This window comes from Trichosurus vulpecula, chromosome 2 (assembly GCF_011100635.1).
Source record: "Trichosurus vulpecula isolate mTriVul1 chromosome 2, mTriVul1.pri, whole genome shotgun sequence".
NCBI classification, from domain to species: Eukaryota; Metazoa; Chordata; class Mammalia; order Diprotodontia; family Phalangeridae; genus Trichosurus; species Trichosurus vulpecula.
In genome coordinates, this window is record NC_050574.1 from 121,814,551 (window position 1) to 121,837,019 (window position 22,469).

At 47.9% G+C, this 22,469-nt stretch overlaps 1 protein-coding gene across 3 annotated transcripts in view; it reads left to right on the forward strand.

Moving 5' to 3' along the window:
* Positions 1–22,469, forward strand: part of GDPD5 (glycerophosphodiester phosphodiesterase domain containing 5) — a 169,195-nt gene that overhangs the window by 37,646 nt on the left and 109,080 nt on the right. For 2 of the 3 annotated variants that reach the window (XM_036745986.1, XM_036745988.1), the window contains exon 2: positions 22,102–22,191. The exons of the other annotated variant lie outside the window; for it this stretch is intronic. The gene's annotated coding sequence lies outside the window, so the exon portion shown is untranslated. The remainder of the gene's footprint in view (positions 1–22,101; positions 22,192–22,469) is intronic. 3 annotated transcript variants of the gene reach the window in all.

A 22,469-nucleotide genomic window follows, 5' to 3' on the forward strand; every position in this document is an offset into this window, starting at 1 on the left:
GAAGAGGTTTCTATGCAATGTTAAAGTCTAGAAATTCTGGAGAGTAATAAGCATAGATATTGTGTTTATGTAAGATTTGTTTCTCTCCCACACCTGTCTATATTGTCTTCTACACAAGACACACTTAATAAATATATAGTGGGTTGATTTTTTTTTTATCTTTTTTGATTGACTTTTGAATTTTGGTTCCAACATTTTGTCTTTCTGTGAAGTGTTTTGTAACCATAAAGCCTCATATAAATGTAAAGAATTATTAAGATAGTTATTAATAATAGGGTTTAGAGGCTTTCCTTCTCTATTCTTGGCCCTCTCTGGTTTGTGAATTTCAGCCACCTTCCTGCAGGCTGAGGTAAGCCTTCGGCATCCCCATGGCCAGTCTGTCCACGTATTGAGCTATATGCATGTATGTTTCTGTGAGTGTATGCTATTTCTAAGAGTCAGGCCTTGAAGAGAGAAGGAAAGCTCACTGGCCAGGGAATCCCTCGGGCCCCACCCTCTCCAGATCAGGAAGCATCATCCCTGTGGCTGGGAGGAAGGGGTATTTTAGTCTTGACCTGGCAGGACCAGCTGGAGGGTGGGAGATGGGAAAGCTGGGAGCTGTATTACGGCCAGGCACATACAAACAAGTGGCCTAAGTCATTTAGGCCCCAAGTGGAGATTAATTTTCTTCCCCTAATTGGATAGCTGCTCAATTTGTCTTGGAGTGTCCCCAGTGAACAAATGGCAAGCCAGACCGGGTATGCTCTGCATGTGCTCAGCCTGAGAGACAAGCAGGTCTTGATGTCCCGTTTGTAGCCTAGGAGATCAAGGGACTGACCACTTCCCCTCCATGCTGGGCTTGGGTGGAAGAGACCTAGGGAGGAGGGATGCCTCTTCCGTTTGAAGTTGAGAGGATGGGGATGGGATGGGGGGATAGAGCTTTATTCTAAAGGAGCCCTACTGGGAAGAAACAGTCCTTCCCCTTAGGGAATTTTGGGGGTGGGGGGAAGGATCCAGAAACCAGTGGAAATATTACATTTAAAAAACCAACAGGTCTGAAGGGGAGGAAAAATGGCTGTGGCCCAAGAGACCCCCATTCTGAGGGGGAAGATACAGCCCCCGAGGAAGGGAGAAAAGGGAGGGTAGGAAATGAATGAGAGGTTAGGCTAGGCCTGAGTGTGGGCCTCTGGGCTGCTGGGCAGTGGGGGTGGTTGGGAATTCAACAGGAGGAGGTAGGTACCTTGTGTTTGGGGGCGGTTTGGGGTGAGGAAGAGGGTAGGATACTGGCCTCAGAGGGGATAACCTCTTTCCACCTTGCCTGCCTTGTGGCTGAAAGCACTGGGCCATAGGCAGGAGACCAGGGTTCCAATCCTGGCCCTGCCACCGGCTCATTTAGTGACCTGAAGTGACTTCCCTTATATGGGCATTGGTTTGCCCAACTATGAGATGGTGATTAGCGTACTTGGATTACCTGTCTCACAGGACCATTGTGATAGCAAAGTATTTTATAAACCTTAAAAGCTGTAGAAAATTGGATTATTATAATAATTGCATAATAATAATGACATTTTAATAACAGTCCTCATTTCTCTAGTGCTCAGAGGTTTACGTAGTGCTATCTATCTATCTGTCTGTCTGTGTATACCAAATCTCATTTGAGGCTCACCACTCAGCAGACCTCTGAGGTAGGTGCTGCTATCCTGATTTTACAGAGAGGTTAAGTGGTCTGCCTTAGGCTGCACAGCTCTTATCTAAGACAAGATTCAGACTCCAGTCTTCCTGACTCTTACCGTGCTACAGGACTTCTGATTCTATGAACTCAATCGGCAAGACAGGCCCGAGCTGTACAGGAGACAGTGACCAGGAAGGTTTGGGAATCACAAGGACATAAATTTTGAATTCCAGCTCTACTACTCAATTGCTCTGTGACCTCAGGAGGAGGAGGAGGAGGAGAAGAAGGAGAAGGAGGAGGAGGAGGAGGAGGAGGAGGAGGAGGAGGAGGAGAAAGGGAAGGGGAAGGGGAAGGGGAAGAGGAAAGGGAAGGGGAAGGGGAAGGGGAAGAGGAAGGGAAAGGAGAAAGGGAAGGGGAAGGGGAAGGGGAAAGGGACAAGCATTTATGAGGCACCCACTATGTGCCAGGCTCTGTGCTAAGCGCTTTACAAATATCTCATTTGGTCCTCACAACAGCCCTGTGAGGTAGGTGCTGTTATTATCCCCATTTTACAGAGGAGGAAAGTGAGGTAAATGGAAATCAAATGACTTGCCCAGGGTCACACGGCTCAAACATGTCTAAGGCTAGATTTGAACTCAGGTTTTCCTGACTCCAGGCCCAGCCCTTTATCTGCCTTGGACAAGTTCCTTCTGTCTGGGCCTCTGTTTCCTCATCTGTAAATTGAGGGGATTGGACAAGGTTACCTCTAAATTCCCTTCCAGCTCTAAATCACGTTATCTTGGGGAATGTGTCACCACACTGAACTCTCACCTCCCCTTTGGCCCAACTGGGGAGACAGGCCTAGGACACATGAGCTATTCAAGGAGCAGTAAACAGCCGTATCTTATCAGGGGCTGATGGGTGAGCGCAGGCTAGGCTAGGCGAGCCAGGGGAGCCTTGAGCCCAGAGAGGTCCTTCAAGGTCGGAGCAGCCAGTACGGTGCTAAGAGGGCCAGCTTGGAGGACGGGAGCCCCCGTGCTCTGGCCTCGGCCTCGCCTCTAACTTGCTGTCTGTCTTTGGGTAAGTCACTTCGACTCTTCCTAGCTGTAAAGTGACAGAGTTAGATTATCTAATCTCCAGAGGTCCCTTTTTGTTCTTAATATAAGATCCCTTCTGAATCCGAGACTGTAGTCTAGTTGGGAAAGCTGGAAGGGGAGATGCCCTCCTACACAGTGCCTACTATGTACCAGATGCTGTGATAAGTAATATATTGTCTCATTTGATCCTTACAGCGGCCCTGGGAGGTAGGTGCTATTATTAATCTCCATTTTACAGATGAGAAAACCAAGGCAGGCAGAGGTAAAGTTACTTGCTCAGGGTTGCCCAGCTTGTCGGTCTCTGAGGCTAGATTTGAACTCAGGACTTCCCGACCCAACTCTAGGCCCAGTGCTCTATTCACTGTGCCACTAATCTGGGTCTCAGGGAGTGTGGTACAGTGGAAAGAACCCTGCCCCTGGAGAAGCCACCCTTGGCCTCTGATCCCACCTTCTCAGTGGGAGCTTGGGCAGGTGGCTTCGTCGCTGTTTTCTTGTTTTAAATGAGGGGATTGGCGCTGAGAAGGCCAAGGCTGTGAATCTCTCTGCCCTCCTGAGTTCTGAGCTGTATGGGCTAGGCTGATCCTTTTTCCCAGCCTGAGTCTGGCATAATGGAATGAATTTCCAGAATCAGGTTTGCCTGAGTTGAGGATCAGGTCAGAAGGGCCAGGGCTGGGACCCAAGCGAGTCAAAGCTCCCTCGCTGATCAGGCCTGTGAATGATTCCTGCCCTTCCAGCCTGAGCCACAGAGGGAGACCCAGCATTACAAAAGGGGGGGGGGGCGGGATTAGAGCAGGTGGCCTCTGAAGCCGCTTCTAGCTCTAGGTCTCTGAGCCCATAACCTTAGGCAGGCTTTCCATGAGTAGAGAGGAGAGGGCTAGAGCATTCTAGGCACAGAGAACATCATGAGCTGATAAGAACATGATAGGAAGGCAACCATGGGTTACCACAGCAGGGAGCAGAGAAGGGTAGCTGGCCATCAGGAACCTCAAGGGTCATCTGGTCTAGGGTTCTTAGCCTGGGATAGGTTGGGGCATGGGATGGGCCAGGAGATGATCTGTGAAGTAGGATGGAAAAAAAATTATATTATCTTTACTTATCTATCACCGAAATTTTGTTATTTTCTTCAATTGTTTAAAAACCTGATTCTGGGAAGGACTTGCTTCACCAGACCACCAAAGGGCCAGTGATAACAAAAGGAAGGCTAACTGTCCGGCGTCAAATGAGAGAGGACAAGGGTCTTGCCCAGCCTCCCAAAGTAAGGAGCAGAACCGAGTCTTGAACCTAGGTCTCCTTTCTCTTTCCACCTAGACTGGGCTGCCCCTATTCCTAGGGGACTTGACTCTGCTTTTCCAAAGCCGCCCTCCACAAAGAGGGAGGATAACTGGGGAAGCCGGGCAGCTGTTAGCTCATCGTTCGGGAGCACGTTGGAGTAGGGGTAAGGGTGGAGGGTGCGCAGACAGTCACCTGGTAATAACATACAGATCTGTAGGGCTTTTGAAGGTTTATTACACAGCACTCTTCACGCTAGCCCTGTGATGTAGGGAGCCCATATCATTATTTCCATCTTACAGATCATGTGAGGATAACAACTAGCATTTATACAGAGCACAAACTGCCTTACATATGTTATTTCAGGCCTCAGAAAAGGGAAAGTGACTTGCCCTCGGCCACACAGCTATTTAAGCTGAGCCAAATTCATTCCTCCTCCCTCCCCTCCCCATCCCAGGACCAGGGGCTGGGACCAAGACCAGAAGGGAAGGGGGAGCGCTCTAAAAACTAACTTGAGCTGTAACGGAGCAGCATTCGGCCGGTGCTGTTACCGAGAGCATGGGGCTTCCAGCCTCGGCCAGTTTCAGGATTATTATAATCCCCTTAGCTTTTCTGCCTTGGGAGGGAGCTGGTCCTCTTTTGCCCTTCCCCAGCCTGATTTTGCAGACACTTTAGTTCCACAGCCAGCCTGTTGTTGGTTGTTGGGATAGGGGAGAGAGAGAGAGAGAGAGAGAGAGAGAGAGAGAGAGAGAGAGAGAGAGAGAGAGAGAGAGAGAGAGAGAGTTTTCTCAGACAGAAAGAAATCTCTGGATTCCTGATACGGGTGGAAGAAGCCCAAGAGACAGACTCCAGGCTTCTAGTAGGTGGACCCTCCTTGAGGACTGCTGGACTGATCTAGGGCTGTTTTAAAGGTAATGTGGAATCAGGGGGGAATGGGCTACAGATAGAATCCTAGAACAGCAGAGCTGGGAGGGACCTTAGAACATAGAATGTCAGAGCTGGGAGGGACCTTGGAATATAGAATGTTAGAAGTGGGAGGGACCTTAGAACATAGAACATCAGATCTGGAAAGAACCTTGGAATGTAGAATGTCTGAGCTGGAATGGACCTTAGGACTTAGAACAGTGACAGATTGAATCTGTGATTCCTTAGGAGGAAACTGCCTATACCAATACAGATTGTCCCCTTCTTGGCAATGTACAGTGTTAGAGAGTTGCCTAGATCCCCCAGAGGTGGAAGAGACTTGCCCAAGGTTCTGTCCACAGCCAGGATGTATCAGAAGCAGGCCCATGGGAGGTGGTCCATTCACCTTCACAACTGGAGATCTCCAGAACCCCCTGGAGCTAAGATACGGTTTGAAGCTGCTAAGAATAGAACAGCTTTTTGAGACTTAAGTACCAGACTGATTTTATCAGACATCGCCAGCCCTGTCTCATGGGATCTTATTAACTCAGATTAGTGGAAGGCCTGAAATCTCCCATCAAAACCAGGCTGTGGTGCAGGCCAAGGGAAAGGAGTAGAAAATATAGTGCACAGGACCTGGTTGGAAAATGTGTGTGGAGGATGGAGGAGGAAGAGAAGGAGATGTCTCTAAGGCTGCCCCTTAGAGAGCCCTCTATGGTTTCTAGGTCTATGTGTACACGTGTTACATACACACACAGTGTTGCATTTTGCTTCCCAAGCAACACAACTTTCACGGGGGATGCATCAGAGACTTAACTTTACTCGTGTCCTTCCTGAGGGAAAGTCACTGTTACTGAAAAAAAAAGGGAGGGGGAATGAAAGTCTCAGTATTTAAACATAAAATAATAAATTGAGGGAAGGTCATAATCCCCCTGCCACCTACACTGGTCTGACTGCACCTGGAGGTCTGTCTCATCAGGTGGCGAGTATCCCATTATTAAGGTACAGCCTGAATAGTAATAGCTGACATTTCCCAAGGGCTTTAAATTCACAATACACTTTCCTCCTAATAATGCTGCCCTGTGACATAGGGAGAAAGGAAAAAAAAAATAAAGGGGAGGGAAAGCATTTATTAAGCACCTACTGTGTGCCAGGCACTGCATTAAGTACTTTACAAACATCTCATTTTATCTGCCCAACAGCTCTGGGAGGTGGATGACATCATCAGCTCCATTTTACAGTCGAGGAAACCGAGGGAGGCAGGAGTTAAGTGAGTTGCTGAGGGTCACATAGGTAGTAAGTGTCTAAGGCTGGATTCGAATGTAGGTCTTCGTGATGCAGGACCCTGTGTTCTATCTAGTGCACAACCCAGCTGCCTCTAAACTACAACTTCAAATAGTGTGAATTTAAATCCATGTGACCCCTTCAGGGGATTCCTTATTCTCACTAATTGGGACCTAGCTGTGTTATCTTATTGGATCCTTACAACAGCTCTGGGAGATAGAGGCTGTTATTCTCTCCATTTTACAGATGAGGAAACGTTGGCAGACAGCGGTTAAGTGACTCACCCAGGGTCACACATCTAGGAAGTATCTCAGGCCTCATTTGAACTCAGGTCTTCTGACTCGAGGCCCAACCCATTATCCTCTGTGTCACTCAGCCGCCTGATAGGGAATGTAAGAATTATTCCCATTGTAGAGATGAGCAGCATGGGTCAGTGACTTGTCCATGGTTCCGCACTGGTGAAGTCAGGATTCAAACCCAGGCCCTCTGACTCCAAGAATTCTTCTAGGGCACCAAAGCTGTTGAGGATGTTGTATCTAGTCAACTAAGAAGCTGATTTCTTAGGACTGTGTTGAGAACAGCAATACAAAAAAGCTCGAATGTTGTGTCCACGGAGGCGGGGAAAGATGACAGGAACTTGCCGACGGGAGGGTGCACCATGGGATCTGAGCACCAGTGGTTCTGAGAGTTACATCTTCCCCTCTATCCATTCATTGAGTCATAGGCCAATCAGGTGCTTTTGTTTTGAAAAGGACTATAGAGAATAAATATCAGAGCTGGAAAGGACCTTAGAACAGAAAATGTCAAAAGCTAGGAAAAGTCTTAGAACACAGAAAGTCAGAGCGGGAGGGCCCTTAGAACATGGAATGTCAGAGCTGGAAAGGGCCTTAGAACATAGAATGCCAGTCCTGGGAGGCGCTTTAGAACATAGAATGTCCTGGGAGGGGCCTTAGAACATAGAATGTCAGAGCTGGAAAGGGCCTTAGAACATAGAATGCCAGTCCTGGGAGGGGCTTTAGAACATAGAATGTCCTGGGAGGGGTCTTAGAACATAGAATGTCAGAGCTGGAAAGGTCCTTAGAACACAGAATGTCAGAGCTGGGAGGGCCCTTAGAACACAGAATGTCAGAACTGGAAAGGGCCTTAGAACATAGAATGTCAGAGCTGGGAGGGCCCTTAGAACACAGAATGTCAGAGCTGGAAAGGGCCTTAGAACATAGAATGCCAGTCCTGGGAGGTGCTTTAGAACATAGAATGTCAGAGCTGGAAAGGGCCTTAGAACGTAGAATGCCAGTCCTGGGAGGCGCTATATAACATAGAATGTCAGAGCTGGAAAGGGCCTTAGAACATAGAATGTCAGAGCTGGGAGGAGTTTTAGAACATAGAAAGTCCTGGGAGGGCCCTTAGAAGATAAAATGTCAGAGCTGGGAGAGACCTTAAGACATCACAGCTGAAAGGGGCTGTCATCTTGTCCAAACCTTAACCTGACAGAACCTGAGCTAGATAGAGCATGTATATTTTTATTGCTGGAGAAAAGAAGGTTAGAACTTGATTTACTCGGCTCACATGGTGTTGGTCCCAATGTAGACTGGGAAGCTGCCAGCTGACTTCTGGGGAACAATTACCCTTTTCTTTCTTGCTTGTCAGCATCTACTCTCTAGCCCTGTTCTTTGTGAAACTCAATTAGACTTCTCATACTTCTCCCTCAACCTACCTTCCCCTCCCCATGGGAAATGAGACCTCTACCACGGGAAGAAAGCAGCTGGGGTTTGGACCTAGGTGTACCGTATCAGTCTGGCTTCCTGGGGACAAGGTGGACTCTGGGGCCCTATTCCCAGTGGGATCAAACTGAAGGCCTTCAGTCAGAATTTTAGAATGTTGGAGCTACAAGGAACCACAGAATGTGTGAAAGCCTTTAGAACATGGAATATCAGAGCTGGAAGCAGTCTTAGAGATACTCTCTCTGACCCCCTCATTTTACAGATGAGGGAACCAAGTCATGGAGAGGAACTTCAAAGTATCAGAGCAAATCAGTGAGAGGGCCAGGACAGAAATTCTAAATCAGAGGAGCCGGCAATGGAGTGCCCCGATTTGTCCTCTGATGATAGGGAAGTTGGGGGTAGAAAAGGAAAAAATGCAGTAAGAAACCTTGGCAAAGAAGGTATGGAAGGGTGGGGAAGTACAGTATCAAGACTTAGGACTGGAAGGTACCTTATGGGAAACTGAGGCCCAAGGAGGCCAAGTGACTTGCCCAGGATCACACAGGTAGTAAGTGTCTGGGAAGAAATTTGAATGCAGGTTTCTCTGACTATTACCACTCAATGCCTCTCTCTCAGTGGTAGCTAACAAAATATGTGATGTCGAGAGCATCTATTTGCTTTGCTCACCCATGAAGCAGTGGTTTGTGGACAGAAGGGAACCCTAGAGCTTCCCTTGGGACTGGTCTTCAGGCTTTTGGCACCTTGTCTTTGAAAGGATACCTTTACCCTCACTTTTGGGGCTCCTATCTTCCTGCTCTCTATCCTCCATAAAACCACATACCCCCAACAATTCATGCCCAGAGCCTGGAAGAAATTAGATAGTTGGTCCCAAAAGAAATCAGATGGTGAGTCTGACAGAAATCAGGCCGAGGCCTGAAAATGTGGATTCTCCGGTGTTTTTGCCCCTGTTTTGCAACAGGGAGAGCAGCGGTCTGGGGTTTCTTTCCTTTTGCTTTTAACAGTGGGTTAGCATCTTAACTAAATCTCTGCTTCTTTGGTTGAGATGCAAGAAGAGTTGGGGATGGAGTAAGAAGAAGAGAGTTGGAGGGAAGAGAGGGTACTGGAGCATCTGGTCTGATCTGACTTTGCTGCCTCATTTGGATGGTGTAATAGAAGAGATCATTGGGCTCCTAGTCAAGGGAGCTGCAGCTGGGCTCAAGCGCTGGGCCTTTTATTTATTAGACCAAGCTGACTTTTCTTAAGCCTTAGTTGCCTCACCTGTAAAATGGGGAGGATGTTTTGTAAACCTGAAAGTACTGTAAAGACAGCAGTTGTGACTGTTACCTCTCACTACCCTCTCCCCATGAATACCACCCCCAATTTCCACTTGTTGGCATCCTCTCCTTTAAGGCCCAACAGAGGCAACACCTCCTCTGAGAAGCCTTATCTTATTCTCCCAGCCCACAATGAATTCCCACAGCTCCAGGAGCTCATTTCACAATCTGCCTGGCATGGTGGTTATTTGTGCCTATATCTTGTTTCCGTGGTCTCTCCTACCAAGACTAAGCTTTCGGGGGTCAAGGGCCAGTTCATCTTTATCTCCGTGTCTTTCCCAGTGTTGAACATGAGGTATACTCAGTAAATGTTTGTTGAAAGAATGATGTGATTCCCGAAGCATCCGAAAGTTGAAAGAAAACAGAGGTCATCTTGTGAAGTCTTTGGGGTTCAAGGGACTCAGAGGACCTGGGTTCAAAGATGAGCTCTGCCATCTGCCACAGCTGTGACCTGGGTTATATCCATTCCCACAGCATCCCAGTGTGTCTATCCACTGTATGCCCTGGATTGCTTTCTCAGAGCCAGGCAGACCATATCTCCTCTCTCAGATTTCCAGGATAACCTGGGGAGGGTCTGTCAGTGTTGCTTTTGTCTGCCCTTGACTTAAACCCTACTGATTGTGTTCCTTCTCTTTCAGGGTACAGGCACCTCAGGTCCATTTAGACACTTAAAATATTGGCTTTTTCAGAGATGCAGCAAGAACAAATATGTAAATATTTCCCTCAATATGTTACTCCATAGCATTGGTCCCATCAGGTATTTGGCACAGTGGATGGAGCACTGGGCTGAGAGGAAGACCTAAGTACAAATCCAGACTGAATCACTTACTAGCTGTGTGACCCAGGCAAGTGCCTTCACCCCGTTCTGCCTCAGTTTCCTGAGCTGTAAAATGGGAGTGATAATAATAGAACTTAGAATGCCAGAGCTGGAATGGGCCTTAGCCTTCAAGTTAAGAAAGATTTGCTGAATACCTACCATGTAAAGATATACAGGAACACAAGGGTGCAGAAATACACATGTAAGACCAGCCCTATTTTCAAGGAGCTTATGATGGAGTGGAGGAAAGGAACCCAAGAGAGGATGCCATCAGAGAAGAGGAGAGATTCAGGCAACGTTCTGTGAGGATGGGGAGGACATCTGGGAAGGCTTCATGGAGGAGGTCCAGCCTCAGCTGCACTTTGAAGGAAGGAAGCAATTGGAACAGATGGAAACAAGGGGAATGAGTTGAAGTGTCCGATCCAGACATGAGGGAACACCATTAGCAAAGGCCCAGAAAAAGAGGCAAGGGCAGGACAAGAATGGGGGCATGAGTGATCCAGTTTGAGGTTCAACCAACAGTGCAGTGGGAAAAAGGCTGGCTCTGGAGTCAGGTATTCAGGAAACAGATGTCTTCCAGTGAAGACTAGATAACTCCCTGGATAGGTTGTAGAGGGGACCCTTGTTCAAGGTCATGTCGGACCTGATGGCCTCTTGAGTTCTGTGATTCTTTGACATAGAAGGAACAGTCAGAGGAGTAGAAAGAGAACTACAACAGACTAGGGTCATGCACGCCAAGGGAGGAGAGGGTATCAAGTAGGTTAGAGTGATTCCCAGTGTCCAGTGCTGCAGAAAGGCCAAGGTAGAGGAGGCCTGAAAAAAAATCCACTGGACTTAGTGATAATGAAGTTAGTAGAGACAGCTGTGGACTGATGGGATTGGAAGCCACATTGCAAGCAAGAATCAAGAAGTGAGGAAGTAGTGAGGAAATGAAGGCAGTGAGTGTAGACCAGGAATGGGGAACCTGCAGCTTCGAGGCCACGTGTGGCCTTTTAGGTCCTTGGGTGCAGCTTTTTGAATGAGTCCAAGTTTTACAGAATAAATCCTTTTAGTAAGGGAATTTGTTCTGTGAGGTTTGGATTCAGTCAAAGGGCCACACTTGAGGACCTAGAGGAGAGGCCACACGTGGCCTCAAGGCTGCAGATTCCCCACCCCTATCTTCTGTTTTGATAGAGACAAAGGGAAAGGGAGAGAGAGGACAATAATTAGATGGGATGACTAGGGAAAGGAAAGAAGGTTTTTAGGATCAAGGAGACCTAATCACATCTCTAGACTGAGGGGAGGGAACCACTGGAGAGAGTTCAAAGATGCCTGAGAGAACAGGGAATGATTAGTGGAGCCAGGTCACCAAGGAGCTAGAAGGGGTTTCAGTTTAGGGTACAGGTGTCAGGGTTGGCTTAGGCATGAAGGGTGACCCTTAGTGAGACAGGGCAGGAGGGAGGAGATGGATGAGTCAGGATGCTAAGAAGATGTCAGGAATGGAGCAAGGAGGAATTCACATTGGATGGCCTCAAGAGGCTCAGTAAAGGAGGAATTGAGGTTATCTCCTAGGATTGGGGGTGGGCAGAAGGGAGAAGGGTGTGCTTTTCTCTTCCCTCTCTGTACTTTCTCAGTTAATGTTTGAGCTTAGAGATCAGCTAGTCCAACCTTCTTATTTTGTAGAGGAGGAAATGAAGACCCAGAGAGGAAATGACTTATTGGAGGTTATATAGGGAGTTAGGGATAGACCCACTATCAAGGTCTCAGATTTCCTTCTCCATGGAGGAGGCTGGTAGGTACAGAGGGTGGAAAGAGAAGCAGAGACCCAGGAAATAGGACCCAAGAGCTGTTCTACTGAGAAAGGGAGAGGATTGGTGTACTGTCTGTGTGTGTCAGCTTGGGGGAGCAGGGAGTCAGGCTGATAAGGTACCCCCACTTTCCCCCCAAAGCAAGAGGCCTGAAAGGGCCCTGAGCTATGGACTCTTCCCTGCTTCCTCCCAATCTCCTCTCCCCTCCCCCACTCCTTTCCAGAGAATAGTTTTGAAGGAAGGAATGACTTCCTATGTCAAGGAAGTCCAGTACTAGCCTTGGGTTCTGGAAAAAGCCTCCTTCAGTCAGGTTTGCTGGCTCAGCTCTCTCCTTTCCTGGGGAGGGGGAGGACATACTCTCTCTGATCCATTAGTTTAGAGATCACCATTTAGGAATACCACAAGGAGAGCGCATGCAGGTGTGTGTGTGTGTGTGTGTGTGTGTGTGTGTGTGTGTGTGTGTTGAGCTCAGGGGAAGGGACAGGGATGTTTGTTTGATAGGTCTCTGGGTAAATATTAAGAATACGGTATTTAGTTTGGCCACAACTCAGCCTGTACCTGCACATAGCTTGGAAGGGGGAGGCTGGAAGAAAGGCCTCTGTCTGCCTTTAGAGGACCGCCTAGTAAGGGAACAGAGACAGCCCGAGTCCCTCATCTAAGAAGGAGACATCTCTACACTCCGGGATCCTTTGGCCTCAGAGAGAACCCTAACCCTTACTCTTAAGGAGCACCATTTCTGGGTGGGGAGACAACTCCCCATCTAACAATTACACAGAACCAATCCTGTCTGTCAGTAAACTTCTTGGGGAAGGTGAGTCTCATTGAAGGAGAACAGGAATGGTATCAAGGAAAGCAAGAGAGAGAAGATCATACTGGCAAGGAGGGGCAAAGAGGCAAGAGGTGGAGGAAGGTAAGGTAGATCCCAACTGAGATGGCATATTCTGGCACTGCACCAGAAGGCGGGTTCCCTGGCTTACCATCCTTACTTGGACACTTAACTCTCTGTGTGACCTTGGGCAAATAAGTTAGCCCTTAGATTTCACAATAAGAATAGGAGATTGGACTTCATCTCATGCATTGCTTTATGGCTCTGACTATCTCAGTCCTCCTGAGGCAGAGTTATTCCCTGAGTTCAGCCAGTGTTTGGGGCTAGTCACCCCATAGAGTGATTCAGTGGGTCCTGAGATGCGCAGGCTTTGGGTTCTCTGACCACAAAGCAGAATCAATCATAAAAGCCTTTTGAGGTCGGTAAATGAAGGATGCAGTGGGATGGAGAGGGGTGGAGGATGCTGTGGTTGACTCTTATTGGACCTGGGGTGGGGAGGAGGGAAGAAACTTCAAAAGTCATCAAGCCCTTTCACACTTATTCGTAATAGGACCACACCCAGCCCATTGTCCCAGACTGGGCAGCATCCCTCCCACTAAGAGGCAGCTTTGTGCAGTATGGACTGAGAGCTTTGGCATTTAAAAAACTCCACAGATTGTCTAAGCTGGAAGGGGCCTTAGAGCACCCACTTAATGTTAGATCCTTAGATCATAGGATGTTAGAGCTAGGAGGGGCCTTATAGGATGTCAGTGTGGGGAGAGAACTTGGGGGTATGGCTAAGGAGGGCCTTTCAAACATAGAATTTTGGGGTGGAGGGAACCTTAAGACCTCGAATGTTGGAGTTGGAAGGGACCTTAAAGTATAGGCCATCAGGGCTGGGAGAGACTTCAGGTCATAAATGTCAGAACTTAGATGGACTTCAGAGCACAGGATGACAAAGCTGTAAAAATGAAATTTCAGAGGGGAAGGGGCCTCAAAACAAAAAAAATTGTTAGAGCTAGCAAGGACCTTAAACATAATTTGGTCCCCTATTTTATTTTACAGGGGTCCAAATTGAGATCTAGAGAGTCCGAAGTTACTTAACCCAAGAGTACACAACATAGAGGGAGCAGAATTGGGAACTGAGCCCTAGGACCTTAAAACATAGACAGTCAGAGCTGGAGGTGATCTTGGGTCTAAGCCCCTCGTTATTCAAATGTGGAAATTAGTATTCAGAGAGAGGAAGGATTTGCCCAAAGTCACAGAGTTAGGAGCACCCCCTCTGAAGGCTGCCTGGTCCAGTTTGGAAGAGCTTGACTTAGTAAGAAGTTTTTCTCTATGTAGTAGCCCAGATAGGCCTCTTGGTAGCTTTGGTGCATTGCTCCTGCTTCTGCCGCACTAGGGCCAAGCAGAATCAGTTTCATCCTTTCCTCACAGGGTGGTTGGACCTCTCACTTTACATAGGAAGCCTGAGGCCCAGAAAACAGCTTGCCCAAAGTGGCGTCCTCATGAGTCAGTGGTAGAGCTGGGATCTCTTGGCTCCTGGACCCAGGGCTGGCTCCAAAGGTCTTTCAGGGCGTGGCTTCTTCTGATGAAATGTTCAGCCCAGTTACATCTGGGCAAAGCAGACCAGAAAGACTGGCTGACTTGGGCTGCTTTCCTGACAAGCGGCCAGTTTTATAGCCTAGTGTCTTTGTTTATGTTTGAAGTGTCCGCCAGCTTTCAGAACTAGGGAACCACCCTTGTTCGTGTGGATAGACCAAAACAGCCTCCCAAGCCAAAAAGAAAGAATTTGTGGGAATCACTTGCCAGGGTCACATAGAAGAAAAGCCCTGGAGCCTCAGTCAGAACCTGGATCAAGGCCAAATCTCTTCCCACATCTGATAGGTCTCAGTTTCCCCCTTTATAAAAGGGAACTAATCATGGACCTTGTGTTCTTTAACTCATAGGGCTATTATGAGAAAAGTACTCTGCTAGCCTTAATACAGGAGAGAAATGGGAGATATTTTCTTTATCATTATTTTGGGTTATGTTCGAAGCAGGCCCTGGATCTGGGATTTCATTGCTAGTCATCTCCTAGATAAGGAGACTCCCTCTACCAATGCAAGTTGGCACTCTTCTGAGTTGCCTAGGGCATTAGGTGGGCAAATTATACCCCCAGAGCCAAATGCTAGCCTCCCTCCAGCCTATTTTTGTTACCATTAGGTTAAGAATAGGTTTTACATTTTCAAATAAAGTTTTATTATATTTAAAAATGTGAATCTTATTTGACTGACATCACCACCCCCATCCATGTGACTTGTCCAGGATGTCACACAGCTAATACATGTCAGGAATGGGATTCAACCTAGGTCTGGCTCTAAAACCAGCTACTCTATCCACTAGTCCTGGCTGCCTGCCAACACCTGCCTGGATTAGGTTAGATTGACCCCTTAATGGTTCACTACAAAATGCTAGACAGAGTTTCTCTCTCTTGATCAGCACAATAGCCCCAAGATGGCCCCTGACCTCCCCTCCCCCTATCATCCCCAAATCTCTGTTTTTCAGTACTTTGGACCCATGACTTCATCAATGGTCAGCACTTAAACATTGAGTTGAGGTTTTTCGAAGCATTTTAGGTATGTTACCTCATTTGAGCCTCACAACAACCCTGTGAAGAAGGTTACCATGGATGGTAACATCGAGGCTAAGTGACTTGACCAGGGTCACATAGCTATTACATGTCTGAGTCAGGATTTGAACTCAGATCTTCCCGGCTCCCAGGTCCAGTGCCCTGTGCTCTATGTCACCTTCACGTCCTCTAACTCATCAATGTGGGCATTTCTCCTACCTGGACAGATCCCAGCCTTTTCAAACCTCCTTCTCTAGCTTACATAGGTGGTATAGTGATAAGAGGAAGGCTCCAGTCTGCCTCAGCTTCAGTCTCCCCTCTCCAGAAAATGCAGATTGCAACAATTCCTTCCTCACAAGGGTGGTTCTGAGGACCAAATGAGGTCCTGAGTGTAAATTCCATGTGAAGAACCAGAACGTAAAACGACCCCACCCTCACTGGGGTCAAGTGAGAACATGTTATATGGCGTGCTTTGTGCAGGGTGCCACACAAATGATGGCAGGTGCTTCTCTAACACCCAGTCTGCAAGAAGATCTTCTCTGCCGCTTTGAGTGCTGGGTGTCCCAAAAGTCAGAGTGCATTTTTAAGCTTGAGAATCTTTCATGAGTGCTCATGCCTCGCTTGGGCTGCCCCTCTATTATTCCTTGCTCTCATGACATGACCTGATACAGCCTTCCCCTCTTGTACATACGTGTTATCCCCCCGTTAGACTGTAAGCTCCTTGAGGGCAGGGACTTTTTTCTTTTGGCCTTTCTTTGTGTCTCTGTTGCCCAACACAGTGCCTGGCACTCTATAGGAGACAAATAAATGATTGTTGATGGGCTGTCCTTGATGATGTCGTTTGTGCCACTTGGAAGTGACACATTGGGAGTTGTCATTGGCAATATGCCACTGCCTGTATATGCCCACCATGCGTCTCTCCGTTGCCCTTTGGGTCAGTCAGCTCGTTTTTACTAAATGCCTACTATGTGCCAGTCACTGTGCTAAGCTCTGGAGATACAAATATGGAGGGAAAAAGACACCCCTGATCTCAAATCGCTTAACAATCTAATGGATGAAGACAATATACAGAAGGGAGTTTAAACAAGGTGGGAGAGAGAGGAAGGGAACATAGCCAGGGTGTGCAGCTAGGTGGGAACTGAAAAACCAGGTGGTTGTCCTCCTTGAAGGTGTTTTGGGGAAGAGCTCTCCGCTCCCCCTTCCATTCAGGGGGTCCCAGGAGCAGGGCGTATGAAGTGTGAGGACCAAGGCCAAAGTGGTCTTGTAGGATGCTGAGGTTCCTTGGGGACGTGTTAGAGAATGCCTGAGGAGTGCAGCCAGGTGTGGGTTCTGTAATCGATCAAATGAGATCACGTCTGTAAACCACCTGGCAAAACTTTCAAGGGCTGCACATTCTTAGTCTTATTAAGGTGTTGACTCCTGATTCATGGCCTATGGACAGTCCCAATGTCAGAGCTGGGCCCTTAGAGATCACCTGGAGTCACTAAAATCTTCCTTGACAACATGAGAAGTGCTCATCCAGCCTCTTCTTAGAGACCTCCAGGGATAGAAAATCCGCCATCTTCCATGTCGGCCTCTTCTATTTTTGGATGGCTCCAGTAGTTAGGAAGGTTTTCCTTACTTGGAGCCCCCAATCTGCCTTAGCTTCTACCTGTTGCTCCTAGTTCTGGGACCAAACAGAAAAAAAGCTGACCCTTTCCTTGAAATACTCCAAAAACAGGGATCACCTTTCCCCCGTCCCTACCTCCAACCTGCCATCGGGGAATGTTTCTTCTCCAGCAGTAACATCCCCAGTCTCTTCAGCAGTTTCTGATGACCCCCAGCCCTTTCATCATCCCGGCTGTTGTCCTGTGGATATCCTCCCATTTGTCAGTGGCCTTCCTAAAATACACCAGCACTTAGCCCAATGTTCCAGTTGTGACCTGATCAGGTAGGAAGAGAGCAGGATGTAGTGGGTCTGTTGCCTCCCTTACCCGTGCCCTTTGCTTCTCAACACAACCTTATTCCTGCATTAACTTTTCTTTTTGGAGTGAGGAGTGCTCAGCAGGGAAACAAGGTTAAATTCTGGGTCTCAAAAATATCTGGCAAAGAAAACATCTCAGGGAGGTCTTCACCTTCTATCCAGGGAGCTGATGCCCCACTGGGACAGAGGCTCCCACACACAGACTGAGACCTGATCCCTTCCTTCACTGAATGGTTATATGGTGATGCTTCTCAGCTCCAGGAGAGGCAGCTGGTGGCAGGCACAGTGACCAGAGCACTGGGCCTGGAGGGAGGAAGACCTATGTTCAAATTCAACCTCAGGCACTGTGACCTGGGCTGAGGCACTTCAACTCTGCCGCGCTTTCCACACCTGTAAAAGGGGGATAATAATAGCACCCACCTCCCTGGGTTGTTGTGAGGATCAAGTGAGATAATGGTTAATAATAGCAAATATATATTTGGTGCTTACTGTCTTCCAGACACTGGGATAAACACTTTATAATTATTTGTAAAGCTTGCTTAGCACACTGTCAGGCACATAGTATTCAGTTGTTCAGTTGTTTTTCGGTCGTGTCTGACTCTTTGTGACCCATTTAGGGTTTTCTTGGCAAAGATATTAGAGTGGTTTGCTATTTCCTTCTCCAGCTCATTTTACAGATGAAGAAATGGAGGCAAATGGAGTCAAGTGACTTACCCAGGGTCACACAGCTAGTAAATGTCTTAAGGCCAGATTTGAACTCAGAAAGATGAGTCTTCCTGAGTCCAGGCCAAGTGCTCAGCCACTTTGCCACCTAGCTGCCCTGACTGGCTCCTAATGGGTGTTACATAAATGCTCAGTCCCTTCCCGTCTTCCCCTCTGGGAGGTGTGGGGTGGTGTATTGTTGGAGATTATCTAGTCCATTTTACAAATGGGGACATTGAAGCCCAAAGGTACTGAGTGACTTATTCAGGTCTGCACAGTAAGTTAGTGTCAAAGCTGTCACTTGAATCTATTTCTCCCAATTCCTAATGCATCGCACTTACCATCACACCCTATTTCCTTTCTATAGTGAATAGTGAGCTGACCTTAAAGTCAGAAAGACCTGTGCCTCTGACACATACTGGTTGTGTGACTCTTAACCTCTCAGTACCCAGGCAACTCTCTTAAGACTAAAAGGTGCCAACCTGCATTGCTAGAGGGACTTTCCCCCCCGGGACTTCCTTACACTAATGAAACCTTAGGTCTGGCCCACAAAGAAAGGAAGTGACTAATATGTGAAGGAAAATTTGTTTCTGGACCTGACTCCACCATTCACCAGCAACTTTTGGGAAACTTCTCTCTAAGCTTTATTTTCCACTTCTATGCCAATACAATCACAGGTCCAGACCCTATCCCTATTAATGAAGTTGGAGAGCAACCATAGAGTGTTGGTTAGAGAGCCCTCCTCCAGGTCAGGAAGGCCTGGTTCAAGTATCACCTTAGATACATATTGATAGTGACCCCAGGCGAGTCATTTAACCCTTAGGATTCCAAACAGTTCTCTAGTTTTTTAAAATAAATTTTTATTGCCATCTCTTGTTTTTATATCACCTAGATTTTCCCCTCATCTCTCCCATCCCTCCTCACAGAGAGCCATCCAGTAGCAGATTTTAAAGTCCCAGAACTGATGCCGAATTGCAGTGAGTAAGCTCAAGAGGTCCTCACCGGGGGCTCCTTGCCCCAAGGAAATCATCTGTGTAACTAATTGGCAGATGAAGGATGCCATCTACTAGCAATCTTTCAAAAGCTGGCCACCCTTTCTCTAAGCCTCAGGTCCACTTCTGTAAAATGGAGGTGAGAAAAATTCTCCCTACCCATGTTACAAGGTCATCATGAGGGTCAGATGAGAAAGTGAGTGTGGAAAGCACCTCTGGATATGGGAAGATTAGAAGTCTGGCTGGCTCAGGCTGCTTTCTTGACAAGTGACTAGTTTCAGTGGCCTGGTGTCCATCAGCGATGTCAGGCGTCCATGGTGACTCTCTGAGCTTTAGAGATGGAAGAGACCTTTAAGAAGACCATTTGGTCCAATCCTCTCATTTTACAGAGGGAGGAAGCTAAACCAGGCAGGTTAAGCAATTTGCTTAGATTACCAAGGCAGCAAACAGACCATACTGTTGTTTTACAAATGGACCTTCTGTTGGGGGTGGGGAGCCCCTTGGTGAGGCCGGCATCCCGTTCTCAGATGTAATTGTTCTTCCCTTGACAGGAAGCCAATGATCTCTGGCCAGGCTTAAATATTGATGCACGATTCTTGTATGTCTTCAATCTTCAGGCTCTTCATAGTGAGTCATTAGTCAGGGCTGGAATGGGCTGGGATGGGCTGGGCAGGGCTCCATCCAAATTGTGCCCCTCCCCCAACTCCTCCCCTCAGCTCCTTGGAGTGTTGTGCTAAGTTCCAGGCGGGTTTAAAGAAGGACATTGGTAAGATGGAGAGTATCCAGAGTAGGGAAGCCAAGAGTGGGAAGGGCCTTAAGTCTGTGTCATGGGGGAGAGGGGGGAAGAGGGGAGAGAAAGTGTGAGCACAAGCACTGTCCCTTTTATGTGTATATGCAAGCAGATACTGTCAGGCTTATCTTTGGGGTGGGGGTACCCCCTTTCTCCACTGAGCCAGGTGCCCACCCCTCCACACCTTAGTACAGCTGCCCTCACATAAATCATCTACCCTAGATTTCAGTGGCTCTGTGGTGTTATTGATATCCACATGGATAGAATCTCTCTTCCAGCCACATTGGTTCTTTGTTTAGTGCGTTCCTTCTCCTGCCTGGGATGCTATCTTCTACCATACCTCAGCCTCCTGAATTCCCTGACCTCCATCCGAATTTAGGTCAAACCCACGCCTTTGCAGGAGGCCCTTCCTAGTCCCCACAGCTACTAGTGCTGTCTCCTCTAAGGTTACCATGTTTACAATTTTTCTCTATTTTTTTTTTTGAAATTTGTCTCTATTTTGTAAAGGTGGTTTCACCCAGGAGAATGTAAGCGCCTTGAGGACAGGCACAATTTATTTCCTTTTTGTCTTTGAATTCCCAGCACTTAGTTCAGTGTCTGGCACAAGGCAAGTACTTACTTATAATAAATGCCCACTGATTGATTGCAGTGGATTCTACAGTGAGTCAGTAGCAGAGCTGGGCTACAGACGTGGGTCCTTTGCCTCTTAGGCCATAGGTCTTTGTGGAGCAGATGGGTTTGGAGCTGAGCCTCAATTACAGGGTGAGGCAGAGACAAGCATCCTTGCAGCCTCACCTGCTGTGCCCTGCACTGACAGCTCTTCTTGTACCTTTTGTACTACTGCAGGAGGTGGAAGTGTCAGTAATTGGGCATGAGGATGGGAGGCAGGGGTTTGAGGGGAGCAGGGCTATTTCCTGTTTGATGCTTGAGGCTTCCTCTGGCTGACTCACTGATTCTCAGCTGGGCCCTGTAGGCAGTGAACTTGATCAAGTGGGAGCCCCAGCTCACCCCCATCTCAGAGGTACTGGTCCCCCTGTTTTCCTAGTAGCACCTGCCTCTGAATCCAGTTGGGAGGCCCAGAAGCCCTGAGAAAAGTCCAGGTTAGGCCTCCCTGTATGTTTTTTTCTCTTGTGTCTCTGTTTCTTCCTTTGTCTTTTCCTCTCTGTCTCCCTCTCTCCTCTGTCCTGCCTTTGGGTATCTTTGGCTCTATGTGCCCGTCTGCCTTCTAGAGTCTTTGACTGGCACATTTATCCATCTCTATACGGCTCTGTCCAGCTCTAGGCTTATCATGTATTCACCCCGGGTGTCTGTCTCCATCTCTCTGGCTGTTGTCCGTCTCTCAAACATCTCTACCAAGCACAAGCTTTTTTTTGTCTTTGTCTCTCTCCAGCTCCGGTTTTGTTATCCATGTACCCCGAGTGTCTGTCTGCCTCTGGTTATCTACATTTCCTATCTCTTTCTGGCCTTGGGTCTGTCATGCATCTGCCTTTGTGTGTCTTTGCCTCTGGGTTTCCCCCATCCTTGTCCTTTCCTGTTTCTTTCAGAAACTTCAAAGGATGAGATAAAACCGTCTTCTCCTTCCTTCCCCACCCCTATAGACAGTGTTTCTGGGCAGCCCTTCCTGTCCTTCTTCATCCCCCTGTGAAGGGCACCTTGCTGAGGAACCCCCATCCTGGAGCTTTGGGGATCTGGGCCCAGCTCTGCCTCCACCTCCTTGTGTGTGGGAGTTGGTCGTGGTTCCCTGTTGCCCCACTTCACCCTGACTTGCTGACAGTGAGGGGGCCAGGAGCTGTTGATGAGTCACCCACATGCAATCCTCCACTGCTAGGCTCTTAGTAATGTAATTGGAGTGTCCCAGTTCTTCCTTTTCCCTCTCTACCTTCCTCCTTCTTCTACGTGCTTCCTTCTGTTCTTCCTCTTCTTCCAGTTCCTCTTCCAAACTTTTTCTCCCCTAGTTTCCTTTTCCGGGTGTTTCCCCTCCTCGTCTGGGTCCAAGGACAGTGATGTAACAGTTGGTTTCACTGGCCAGCCTGAGAAGCGGGTTTCAAACAGCTGGAGAAAGAGATTTGACTAGGCAGGACATAAACATCAGCATCCCCTCCTGCCCTCAGGCTTTGCACCCCTTCATTAGGAGCATCTGGAGCATAGCCCTAAATGGAGCATGCCAGCTCTATGGGAGGTGCTGGGGCCCTGTATTCACTGGCCAGCTTCTTTGCTGGATGCTGGGTGCATTTGTATCTTTTCAGTACTGTGTGTTTGTACAGTTTGGTGTATGACTGCCTTGGCTCGGTTTGCGGTTTGTTGTCTGTGTGGTGGTACATTTGTGAAGATTGGAATGCTTTCGTCTTTTTGCTTGCTTGGCTAGCGGCAGGCACAACTTGAATGACCTGTGTCTTTGCCTTCTTGCTTCCCTGCAGTTTTGCCTGTGAGGTGGCTGTGCCCCCTGGAGAGGAGGTGCCCGTGGGCAGCGGCACTTTGGACAACAGCTTGGACAGGCTTTCCTACAGGTACATTTGAGAGCTGCCTCAGGAGGCCCTCAGCCTTGTTATTCAGTCCCCATGTGGGGAGGGGGACAGCCATATTCTGTGCGGCCCTAGAGGACACAGCTAAGACCAGGTGGGAGGGAAGGTGAAAAGGTACATGGAGCCAGATTTAATCAGATGTATAGAAAAATACGCTAAAAGGCAAGTCTCTCATTAATATGAAGAGTCACTACAAGAGGTAGTGAGCCTCTGTCAGTGGAGATGTGCAAATAGAGATTATAGGCCCTCTTATCAGGAACTTT